This window comes from Gossypium raimondii, chromosome 3 (assembly GCF_025698545.1).
Source record: "Gossypium raimondii isolate GPD5lz chromosome 3, ASM2569854v1, whole genome shotgun sequence".
NCBI classification, from domain to species: domain Eukaryota; kingdom Viridiplantae; phylum Streptophyta; class Magnoliopsida; order Malvales; family Malvaceae; genus Gossypium; species Gossypium raimondii.
The window spans coordinates 32026646-32039617 of NC_068567.1; positions in this window are offsets into that span (position 1 = coordinate 32026646).

Here is a 12972-nt window from a genome sequence, read left to right on the forward strand (position 1 = left end):
GAACTTTACTTGAATTTTTTAATTATCCTAATAATGCCATCGACGCTAAGAATAAAAAGATAAATAGTATAATATCGAACTCATATATTACACGAGATAATAAACTAGTTATTTAACTATGCTAGCCTTGTGATACAAGATTAAACTTGTCACATGTCTTTAAATAATACTAAAAAAACACACATCATTTAGGAAAAGTCGCTAAGGTTGATTGTTTCGAAGGAAAGGGTGTGATAGCAACCTCTAAGTGATAGCAACCTGCTTGGGCCTGCTGTTTTTTTTGCCTCAATAGTCAATAGCTTGTTCTGCAATAAAACAAAGTAAAAACATTATTATTACGGGACTCCACAGTCCACACCACACATTTCGTGGCTTATTGAATGAATGGGAAACCATTATTATCTACCTCCCTGTCCAGTGCCTTCAATTCATTTATTCTTTTTTTTCTTTTTTTTTTTTTGTTTTAGAGTTCTACCAACATGAGTTCTACCAATATGATTGGATAAGCAACAATGAAAATTTCAATATCAGTGGAGGAATATAACTGTGTAATCTCCAAAGCCTTTGAACTTTGAATTTTGAACTCAATTTTTATTCCTTTCAATACAAACATCATTACATATTTTTTAAAAATAGTTTGAACAATTTGTATTTTTAAATATAAAGAGATAAATTCATAATAATTTACAATTTTGGTTCAATTTCTCATAAAAAGGAAACGGAGCCTTTGCTTTTCTTATGCAAAAAGAAATAGGGTCTATAGGAATAGGTGCTTTTGTAGGAGGAAGTTTATAAAGTACAGGAATGAAAAATATTAATTATGCCTCCAAACCTTTGGTTTAAACTTTAAGCAAAACAAAAACAAATCATATTACTACAGTTTAATAGTTTTGGATGAAATATGATAAAAATAATTAACTTCATATAACCCAATAAAATATGTGGCTATATGCTATGTTGCAAAATAGTATATGTCGCTATGTAAGGCATTGTTTTCAAGCTAATAACAGTACCAGCAAAAAAGGCATTAGTTGTTCATTAGTTGATAATACTGCGTACTTTCATGCCTACAGGCTACTTTCAGTGCAAAAATACAAATGGATTTTGTAGTCTTTCAAAAAATCAAAGGACCATAACCTATAAACCTTGAAACAAATCTGTAAACCCATTTGTATTCACATCATTGTCTAAGGCTTATATTTATAGTAAAGATCAAAGAAAGAAAAAATAAAGAAAACTAACTAAATGTCTAATGAGAATTTAACCGAATAAACTAGGGTTAACACTGTTAATATACCTTTGAATTTTGAAATAAAGAAAACTAACCTCTAATTCTGGAAATGGGTGGAGTCGTGGAGGACTGGAGGTGGATCGGTGCCGGACCGGAGGTGGATTGGTGCCGGAGGTGAAGGTTGAGAAAAAAGGGAGGAGGGCAGTCGGGCAAGGGGTTAGGGATTTGTGGAAGAAGGGAAATAGGAAATGGGGGAAATGGGTGGAGCCGTGGAGGACCGAAGGTGGATCGGTGTCGGACTGGAAGTGGATCGGTGTCGGAGTTGAAGGTTGAGAAAAAAATGGAGGAGGGCAGTCAGGCACTAGGGATTTCTGGAAGAGGGGAAACGGGAAAATGGGGGAAATGGGGAAGAAATGTTTTAAAAAATAAAAAATATATATTATTTTCGGCAGGGCCGAGCCAGGCCCGGGCCAAAAAAATTTTGCCCAAGGCCCAGCCCATTTTCTAAACGGGCCTCGTTTTTTGCCCAAACCCATATTTCGGACCTATATTTTTACCCGGACCCTCCCATATTTCGGGCGGGCCTGTTAAATACTTTTGCTATTTGTTTGGATTATTATTTTCACTTTTTTAAGTTGCTATTAACTTAATTATGAAATTATAAAAATATTTTTTAAAATTTTATTTTATACAATGTTGACTTAATTTACAAATTACACCTTAATTCTACAATTTTTCTCAATTTGGTAGTTAAACTTTTTTTACTTAAACTTTTCTCAAATTGCGGGCTTAGTTATGAGAGACTTTCGCCCAAAAACAACGTTCTCTGAAAACACGAATAGAAAGATTAATCAATGAAAAGATTAAAATTTGAAATACTCCTACACCAACGAGTATAATAATATGATTCATTGGTATAAAAATATTTCTAAAACATATGTAAAATAATAGTTAAACTAATAATGCTAAATAGAAACAAAGAGAGAAGGTATTTCTTTTTCTTATAAATTATGTTATAAAGCAAAATGGAATAAATAAGTAAGTTTTGGTTGAAAATTTTAATTCGATAAATGGAGATCTCTTAGTGTGAGTGAGCTCTTTTGATATCTTTGCTAAAAAGGGAGAGATTGAGATTAACAGCAAATGTTTGAAATGAGGATGACTGTTGCTTTATGCTTTACAAAAAGATTGGTAGAAAGTATCACATTATAAGGAAGGCAGTTGCAGACGAAATCATAGATGTAGTTAAGGTCGCATCTGAGGACAACCTTTCAAACCCGTTTACCAATATTCTAATAGCTAGGAGTTTGAGAAATACGTAGATAGCATGAGAATGCAAAACATGACTCATCTACTTCACTAGGGCAAGTAGGTGATTGTTGGATCTGGTGTCCTAAGTATAGTATATTCGTTTGTAAACATGCAATTTTTTCAAACAAATTAGTTAATAAAATAATTCATGGATTACATTAATACTCTTTGTATAATGTCTTCATGTAGTTTTTGTATGCAAAGCAAAACAAAAGCAAACATTGGCTCACCGGTTGTCTAATGTTTAAACTAATACTAAGTGGTATTAGTAGACGAACCTAGACATGTCCTTAGTTTAATCAGAAATGAGTAAATCGATTGAAAGACTAATATGTAATCTATCAAGTCCAATTGGGGAGATGTCTTGTCTTGGGCATCGGAGTGGATGACTCTCAGAAGATAGAGACCTAGATGTGATTGACTGGACTGACAGTACATTGGACTAGGCCCAAGGAGAATAGATCTTGAATCCATTTATAGATTTATTCACTTGTGACATCCATAGTGTGACATACCTTAATCTTAAGTGGATGACAAACTATGCATACGTGACTCATATACTTTAAAGTAAGTAAAAGCCTGAGTTCAAATAGATAAAGAATCAAATGTTGGTGCGTTAGGTATGCAACTTCTGCATTACGTAGTGTCATTCACAATAGTAGAATTCATAGCTCAAGATATATATAAATGATATCCTTTCATTAGCATTACATGGTAGATGAAAAGTAAACATGGTCATGGGTCGTTCGTCTTTGTGATGAATGATTTGATTACTATTTGATAGTAATTAACTTTTCATGAGGGAAGATGTAATGGTTACCATGAGATAAAATAGACTGCCCCGGGAGTAGATGAACCATCTAAGGTGGCCCAAGAGAAGGCTATTGATGGTATAAAAGACCAGAAGGACAGAAAAGAACAAGCCTTGAAGAATCCTTTAAGCCAATAGAGGTTATTACCCTAGTTCTTGCTAAAATTGAACATGCTTTCATCAACCCTCTTGCTCCTGATTCTTTTACATCATGTTTGGAGTCTCTAGTGGAGGTTATCATACAAGGTAACCCCAATTCCTCCACTATTTGATTGAATAATACATTTTTTCTCCCCAGCTTGGTATTGATGCTAATCTCTCCCAAGCAGCCTACTAAAAGTTTAAGGGATGCAGACCCTTGAAAGCTTTCTGAGAAAGAAAGAAAGCAATATGAAGATACATTAGTGCAAACCTATGATAGGCTGTACATCACCACTGCAAGTGCTAAACGATATGTTTCCTTGACCAAGAACAATATTATTATGGAGCAAAATATCCATGAGAAAAGTTTTGGTAACCCTACTATCAACACTATCCTGGGGAAGAATGAGCTTCTCATATCTGCTCAATTAGTTTAGCTTTATGTCAAGCAGATTGTGTTGGAGTTCTATGCCAACTTGTTGCAAACTATAAATAACCCCACCAACAAGTTACATCACCGGGTTTATGTACGAGGAAGATGGTATAGTTTAACCTTAACACATTAGACACTTACTTCACCACCCTTGCACTAAGGATGTGAAGTTTGGGGAATCTAAAGACATAATTGTTGTACATATTACAAATGGTGTTCACCTTAACTATCCTGTTGGTGTTGAACTACACTTATCTACTTTGGAACCAACATATGCTACCCTTTATGCCATAGCTATGAGGATTGCTTCTCAATAGCCAGAGACACAATGTGACAAAGAATATGGCCACCTTGTTAAGGAAGGTGGGAATTGGGGTCCAGTTCGATATTGGAGACTTGATCTTTAGTGAAATATGTCGACATGCTGAAAAGGTTTATAGTAAGCCCAGTCTCCTTTATCCATCTCTCATATTTCAAATATTGTTTTTGCAAAGTGATAAAATTGTCAAGGCTACTGAAAAGTATGAGAAGATGCCTCTGGAGCTGAAGTTCTCCCACAAGTGGCTAAAAGGTAAACATGCTCCCTTAGACCCTAGGAATGTGCAAGAGGAAGAAACACCTATTTAATAGACAATAATGCCTGAAACTATTGGCACAAATGCAGGCATAGTTCTTGGTTCCTCAAGCATATAAGTTGTTGTTGATCAGAGGCTCCTCAAGTTGCTTTCTAATGAGGTTGCTACCAATGAGAGGCAAATTAAGGACCTCAAAGCTCAAAATAGCAAGCTATTGGCCATGAAGCTGGATATTTTGGCTAGACAGATGCGATGATCTCTTTGCAATCCTTAAATAAAAAGGGGTAGTAATGGTGGTGTGATGATTTTTGTGCAACCATAACCACATCATCTTTTGTGCAAAAATAACCACAAACTTAGAGTTCCAATTCTCGATTAATTTGGTATGATGATTCTTTTTCTCCAATGCTCACTCAATCTAGCAAGCTTGTACTCTTACCCTTGTATGTTTTGGATCATGTTATTGTCTTTAGTGTATTCATACATAAAACACTGGATAGCTCTCTTTGTGATAATTAAGGGAGAGATACGTAAGAGAAGAATATGTAACTATGATGATTTTATTTTCCCTATATATCTTTTGTTCAAAAATTGCTAAAGGGGGAGATTGTTGTTACATTTAAAGGTAAGGTTAATTTCGTAGTTGCTTCTGTGGCTCAAACAATGGTCACATCTTCAGGCACTATTTCATTATCTTACTTGCCTATTTCAAGAGTTGGCAGATTTTTGAACAAAAGCTTTGGGATATTTATTTTATGATATTGGACGAGTAAAGTCGAAAGCATGAAGACCAATTGAGATGAATTGAAGACTTGAAGATTGGTTTCTTACGGATTAAGATTGGTTACTTGCAGAACAAGTAAAGTCACTTTCTATCTTTGAAGGCATTAGATTAAATCGAAACTCTTATGGAAGTATTATATTATGCTGATTTTTAGCCTTCTATATAGAAAAGTGATTAAATTGTAATTCTTATGTAAACAAAATTTAAGTACTATAAAAACTTAACTTTTGCCTGGGTTAAGGGGTAACCGTGACTTTGAAAGTTTTATAGAGCACAAATTTGTTCAAGTTAGGAACATGTGTGTGCATTATTTTTTTTAAGCAATCAAGAGAGTCTCTTAAGTTGCAAAGTTAAGTTTTCGAGGGGGAAGCTTAATGGGAGAGTGATCTGGTCTTTGTACAATGGTGAAGTCACTAAATTGGTGAGTGTTAGACCAGTGTTAGGACTTAAATAATTAGTTGTACTGTGAGAAAGATAATTAACCATTGCTCTGGGCAAAGTCCCGCAGACGTAAACTGAGGTCGAACTGTGTAAACAATCTCGGTATTCTTTTTATTGTTTTTGCACTTTTTATTTCGTGGTCAAAACTGTGACCACAATTTTAAGCACCATTTTAGCCACAGTTTCGGTTTGCCAAACAAGTAACCCTCGTTTCTACAAATGTAATTAACTCTAATTATATTTATATATAAAAATTTAATTTGATTAGTGTTGTTAATATGGGTCATTGTTTACAAATATATTTTAAGTTTAATGATGGACTATAAAGTAATTTTAATATTGTAAGATTAAAAGTTAATTCAATTTAAAATAAATAGATGATTTATATAAAAATAGCTTAATGTCCAGCATTAAGGGATAAATAGTTATCAACCTACTTATCTTATTTAATATGTTTTTGTTTTAAAATTTTGTATTAAGTAAAATTTTATAACATTAACAAACCAATTAAAAATTATATATTTTTTATTTTTTGTGGTAATATAATTTTCCAAGTTTTCTCATTTGAATATATTTTAAAAGTTAGGGTAAATTAGTTATTTACTCACCCAAGTTTACTCACGTTCCTATTTTGGTATTTTGGTTACCTATTTAAAAATTGTTATTTTAGTCACTCATGGTAGATAAGTTGTTAATTTTAGTTACTTCCATTAGATAAGTAGTCAATTTTAGTCATTTTACCGTTAAAATGGATTTGATAATCAAACGGAATATTGATGTGGCCGGTATGATAAGAAAATTAGCCATCAATAATTACCCATTTTATAAATTTAATCCTGATTTTAAAAAACAATTTAACCCTTAATATTTACACAATATATCAATTTGGTCACGATTCTAAAAATTAAGAAAGTATAAATTAAAATTAAAAATACATACAAATTCAAACATTATTAAAATTTATAAAAATAGATAAGATACTCAAAAAATTTTAAAATATATATTTAAAAATTGTTAAAATTTATGATAAACTACTTATTTAGTCACCCGAGTTTACCCATGTTCCTATTTTGGTCACCCATTTACAAAATTTGTTATTTTAGTCACTCTTGTTAGATAAGTTGTTAATTTTAGCCACTCCCGTTAGGTAAGTTGACAATTTAGCCACTCTACCGTTAAAATGGGTTTTGATCACCTAATAGAATGTTAATGTGGCCTGGTATAATACAAAATTAGCCTTCAATGTTGACCCATTTTATTAGTTTAATCCTGATTTTGAAAAAATAAATACATTTACACATTATACCAATTTGGTCATGATTCTAAAAATTAAGAAAATATAAATTAAAATTTCAAAATTAAAATTCATAAAAGTTCAAAAATTATTAAAATTTGTAAAATATATAAAATATATTTAAAATTTGTTAAAATTTAATATATTTTTACACCTTCTTTCCCCAAAGTCCACACTTTTCCTTCTCATTTTCTCAATTAACACTAGTTTTTCTTTCTCGTTCTCTCAAATATTTTCGATGCTTATCATTTTGAGCTTATATAAGTCTAACTTTAATTGTTCATTGTAAAAATGGATTAATTTTTCATTTAAGTTTTCATTGTCAATTTGGATTATTTATTCGAATCAAAATAATAATGAGGATTATTGAATTTTTAGAATTTGAAAGGCAATTAATAAGATAATGTTGCTAAAGAGAAAATCGAATTCCATCGCAAATCACTTAAAACAAATGCACACCAAGTGTTTTTGGTTAAAATGTAAGACAAAGATTTGATTTTCCCAATCCAATTAACATAATAACACTACTTTCTTTACCTTGCATTCTAAAATCATCTCATCCCCCACCATCTTTCCACTGTTATTTATTGTTTTTACTTCCCAACTTTTTGCTCTGATGGTTCCCTCCAGCCGTTGCTTGTGCCGCTTTCTTCACCAATTTCTCTTGCAATACTTTTGCATCTCTGCTCATCGAATACAATTTGGAAAACCACAAGTAAAAAATGAAGAAGCAAAATTCACACAATAAAAAAATTTAAAAAGGAAAAAGAGAGAGAGAGAGAAAGAGGAAACATTTCATGGCATTGCTTAGGGGTTATCGCCTATTTTTTTTAAAATTTCTGAGTATTATATATATTTATAAATTTTAATAATTTTAAATTTCAATTTAAAATTTTAATTTCTAAAATCATGACCAAATTGGTATAATGTGTAAATATTAAGGGTTAAATTTCTTGTTTATTTTCAAAATCAAGAGTAAATTAATAAAATAAGCAAATATTGAAGGCTAATTTTGTTATTATACCAGGCCAAGTCAGCATTCCATTTGGTGATCAAATCCATTTAAACCATAGAGTGACTAAAATTGACAACTTATTTAACACGAGTGACTAAAATTGACAACTTATCTAACAAGAGGGACTAAAATAATAAATTTTCAAAATGAATGACCAAAATAAAAATACAAATAAATTTGGGCTACTAAATAGGTAGTTTACCCAATAAGTTATAACACAAACTTTTCACCTTAGTCAACCAAAGAAGTGCTCCACATTTGAAACTTTCCATATTAATGTCTGGGTTATAATATATGAGATAAAAAGGAAGGTAAAAATTAAAGGAGTTTTACATATTTTCGTAATTATTTGTATAATTAATATTTAACAATTCAACCGTTAATTTATTAATATAATTGTATTTGTCATACTTATAAATTTTCGAACCGATCAAATATCTTGATCATATCGATTTAAAATACTCTTTATATTAATATATATTCAATAATTGAATTTTCTTATATAATCAAATAATTTAAAATTTTCTATTAAATTTAATATGTATGATCTATATAAATATTTAAGATATTAATTATATAAATAATGATGAAAATATGTAAAATTATTTTAGTTTTTACAATCACTCTCGTGTTAAAAGAAATGAACAACAAATTTTTCTTTCATTCGAATAACGAGTTGCTAGATCTAGAAACTGTGCTTTCGAGATATGGAGAAAAGAGAAAAATAAAATGTGGTTTCACAAATTAAGCATTTTTATGCGGGCAAAATACTAAAAAAAGTCACTTTTTTAAATTTATCGAAATGGGTCCGGTATTTTATTATTTACCGGAATGGGCCCTTTTCCCCTAAATCGCATCCAAGTCACCGCGAAGTCAAGGGACGTGTCAGCAAATCGCGGCCACGTCAGCGTACTTTGCTAACGTGACAACAAAGCGCGTCTACGAAAGCGCGATTTGTGTGCACGTCAGGAAATCGCGCTGACGTGGCCACGCTTCGTTGCCACGTAGCGCGCCCCTGGGGACGCGATTTGCTCCGCGCGTGAACAGTGCAACGGTCATTTTTTTGACCGTTGCCCCCACAACGGTAAAAAAAAATCACCTTATTTTTTTCACAAACTAATCCTCTCTCAAATTTCCTCTCAATTTGCTCTCAAATTCCTTCCAAATTTCTCTAAAATCCATATTTAATCTCAATTTACTCTCAATTTGCTCTTAAATTTCTTTTAAATCCCTATTTTTAAATAATTTTTAAAAAAATTATTTTTTTAAAATTTTTTTAAATCGAAAAAATTTGTACGATTTCAGCAATGGCCGGAGAATTGACTCGTTTTGATAAGCAGTACATATCCGTCGAACAAATAAAAATGGTAAGTGTTAAATTTAATTATTAAATATTATTTAAGATTTTTTTATTTATGCATTTTTAGATAATTATTAATTTATTATTTGTTATAAAAGTCTGTAGATCGGATATTGGAATGCAATATCCAGAATATGCATGCTCCTCCATCACCGTTGGTAGAGAACTACCTGCGGGAAGCGGGTTTTTGGCACGTGGCGACGGTAGGCTGGGGATGCAAGGTGGACCCGAAACTTATCAGTGCGTTGATCGAGAGGTGGAGACCCGAGACGCACACATTCCATCTTCTATGTGGGGAGTGCACTATCACGTTGGAAGATGTCAGCCTACAATTGGGATTGCCAGTGGACGGGTACCCAGTCACCGGGTCTGCCCAATCTAGCGATTGAGGAGCGGTGTGCTACGAGCTTTTGGGCGTTATTCCGGAGAAAATAGACGGAGGTAAGATCGAGATGGGCTGGTTACGAGACACATTCCCGGATCCGGATGATGATTCAACCTAAGTAGAAAGAATCCGATATGCTCAGGCATACATTCTTTAGATAATTGGAGGTTATCTGACGCCGGACTTGTCACGGAGCCGCGTACATCTAAGATGGCTACTGAAACTCATTGATTTTAGAGCAACTGGTGAATTGAGTTGGGGGTCTGCTGTCTTGGCGACATTATATCGGGAGATGGGCGAGGCGACGCGACCGACTAAAGTAAAAATCGGAGGTTGCCTGTCACTACTGCAGTCATGGGCACGGTTTCGCTTTCCATTTTTACGTCATCGAGTGGACTACCCATATATATTTCCACTCATAACGAGGTAAATTTTATATTAGATTTTACAATTATTATGTAGATTTTTAAAAATAAAAGTATGCTAAAAATTTATTTAATTAGGTGGAACCATCCAACAAGTCATGCTCGATTACTTACCTCTTTTGAAGATATACGGCTTCTATTAGACCAACAGTTAGAAGCACATGTAAGTATTAAATAAAATTGATATTTCCATCATTCGCTAGTCGATTGGTATTTAGTATTTAATATTATGTATATAACTAATATTTCTATCATGTTCATATAGTTTCAATGGACACCATACGAGGATCCGGCAATTCGGGCAGTAATTTCGGATGAGTTCTTACAAAATCCAAACACTTGGCACACGAAAGTCGCGTTGATCAGCTATGCGACCGTGGAGATGCACCAGTCAGACACAGTGTTATGGTAATTTGGATGTAGACAACCGATTCTCGTGACACCTGAGGTGTTTGATGATCACCACAAAATCGACCTACGGCAACTGCATATGGATTAGCCAAGATTCTGGTCCCACTACATCGAAATATGGGAAGATTGGTATGAGTATATACCTACTACAGAACCGATCATCGTTCCGGAGTTAGCGTGCGTGCCGGAATACATGCCATGGTTTAGGATCCATGGCAAGCTGTATTTACTGTCGGCAGAGGAGAGACAGCGACAATTACGTGTCTAAAGGGAAATACGCGGGCCTTTAAATCCAAGATGATAGGAAGACGACGCTGGCCCCTCAACGAGGCCCAAACATTCACCCGGCCTATCATTAGTGGCCATTCAATCACCAGGCCCAACGAGAGCACCGGCACAATCACTCGACCCAACAATTCACCGATGATACCCACGGCACAGCCTTTTCAGATGATGCCAGGTGCGTTTCCTAGCCCTTTTATGTATCCTAACCCTTATATGTTTCCTTTTTCGAGTCTTATGGCAGGTTGGAGCCAATGGCCCTGTTCAGCTCTATTTCCTGTTACGCCGAGTGGACCGCCGATGTATAGGCCAGCGGCGCACGAGGGATCGCAAGAGGGGCCATCGGGGAGCTCTTCTTTTTACCAATCCCTACCACCGTATGGGTTTCAAACACCGTCACCGTTGGTGATGCAAACACCTCCACATTCACTATTCTATCAAGGTGGCTCATCGTCCCAACTCCGACAACCAAATGCCTTACCGGAAGAACTAGAATCCCCGCCGAAGGAACCACAACCGCCGCTGAAAGCTGGACAAAGGAGGAATCCAGGTCATGTAATCACGTAAATGACGCCATGTGGCAATTGAATCCGTGAACACGGAGATTGATTTGTATTTTAATTTATTTGTACAAATATTTTGAATATTTTGATATTATTTGATGTAATAAAATAGAAATTTTTTTGAGTTATTACTTAAAAACCCTAAACTAATTTATTAAAAAATTATAAATTTATAATTTATAATTAAATGCATAATTTAATTGTCAAACCCTAAACCCTTAACTTAAAAACCCTAACCCTAACCCTTAACTTAAAAACTCTAACCCTTAACTTAAAAACCCTAAACTTTTAACTTAAAAACCCTAAACCCTTAACCTAAAAACCCTAAACCCTTAACTTAAAAACCCTAACCATTGACTTTAAAACCCTAAACCCTTAACTTAAAAACCCTAACTCTAACCCCTAAACCATAATCCTTGAATAAAAAACCCTAAACCCTTAACTTAAAAACCCTAACCCTTAACTTAAAAATTCTAACCCTTAACTTAAATATAATTTGATAATTTTACTAACCATTAATACAATTATCAATTAATAATTTTACATTCACATAATGTTAGATTTGAAAAAATGTTTTGACTGGTACTAACAATTAATAATTTGATATAATTTGATAATTTTACTAACCATTAATACAATTATCAATTAATAATTTTACATTCACATAATGTTAGATTTGAAAAAATGTTTTAACTGGTACTAATAATTAATAATTTGATATAATTTGATAATTTTACTAACAATTAATAATTGAAAAAAATATAATTTGTTTACAATTACATTCAACTATTGCGATTAGGGCATGATCGACTTGTATGGCCTGGATTCCTACACCATCCGCACAACTTCTGTTGACTGGCTATTTCTCGGATATCCATATTGTTACGTATTCTAGTCGAGCAAGGTCGACCCTTTGGTTTGTGACGTAATTCTCTATCCGGTAACAGCTTAAAAGGAGCAAGAGATACGAGCGGCCACTTACGTTCATATGGGACCGGTGGGAAAACATGTCTCCAAACGTTGTACATGTTTTCTAATTTGTACACTTCGTCCACATAGCTTATTGGATCCAAACGGAGATTCTGACAAGCTGCAATAACATGAGCGCATGGATAACGAAGTGCATCAAACATCCCACAGTCGCAAGTCCTATTTCGCAAGTGTACACGATATTGCCTGCCAACAACACCTTGGTGCGGTCTGTCAAACTCTATCACGCGAAACCATAAGTTGTCTCGATCGTGACACACTGTGTGCATGGTGTTCGCCCACGCCTTGTCCTTGTTAATTTATTGAACTACCTTACTGCACCATACATGGCCTCCCTGCATCTGGCCTACATAACTTGCTGCTCGCTTTGGAAATAGCATCGCCAAACGAAAATATGTCTCTCGCACAACCGATGTTATCGGTAGATGACGCGTTTCTTTTAGAACAGAATTTATGCATTCAGCCAGGTTTAAGGTCATATGACCATATCGTAGGCCGCCGTCGTATGATTGTGCCCACT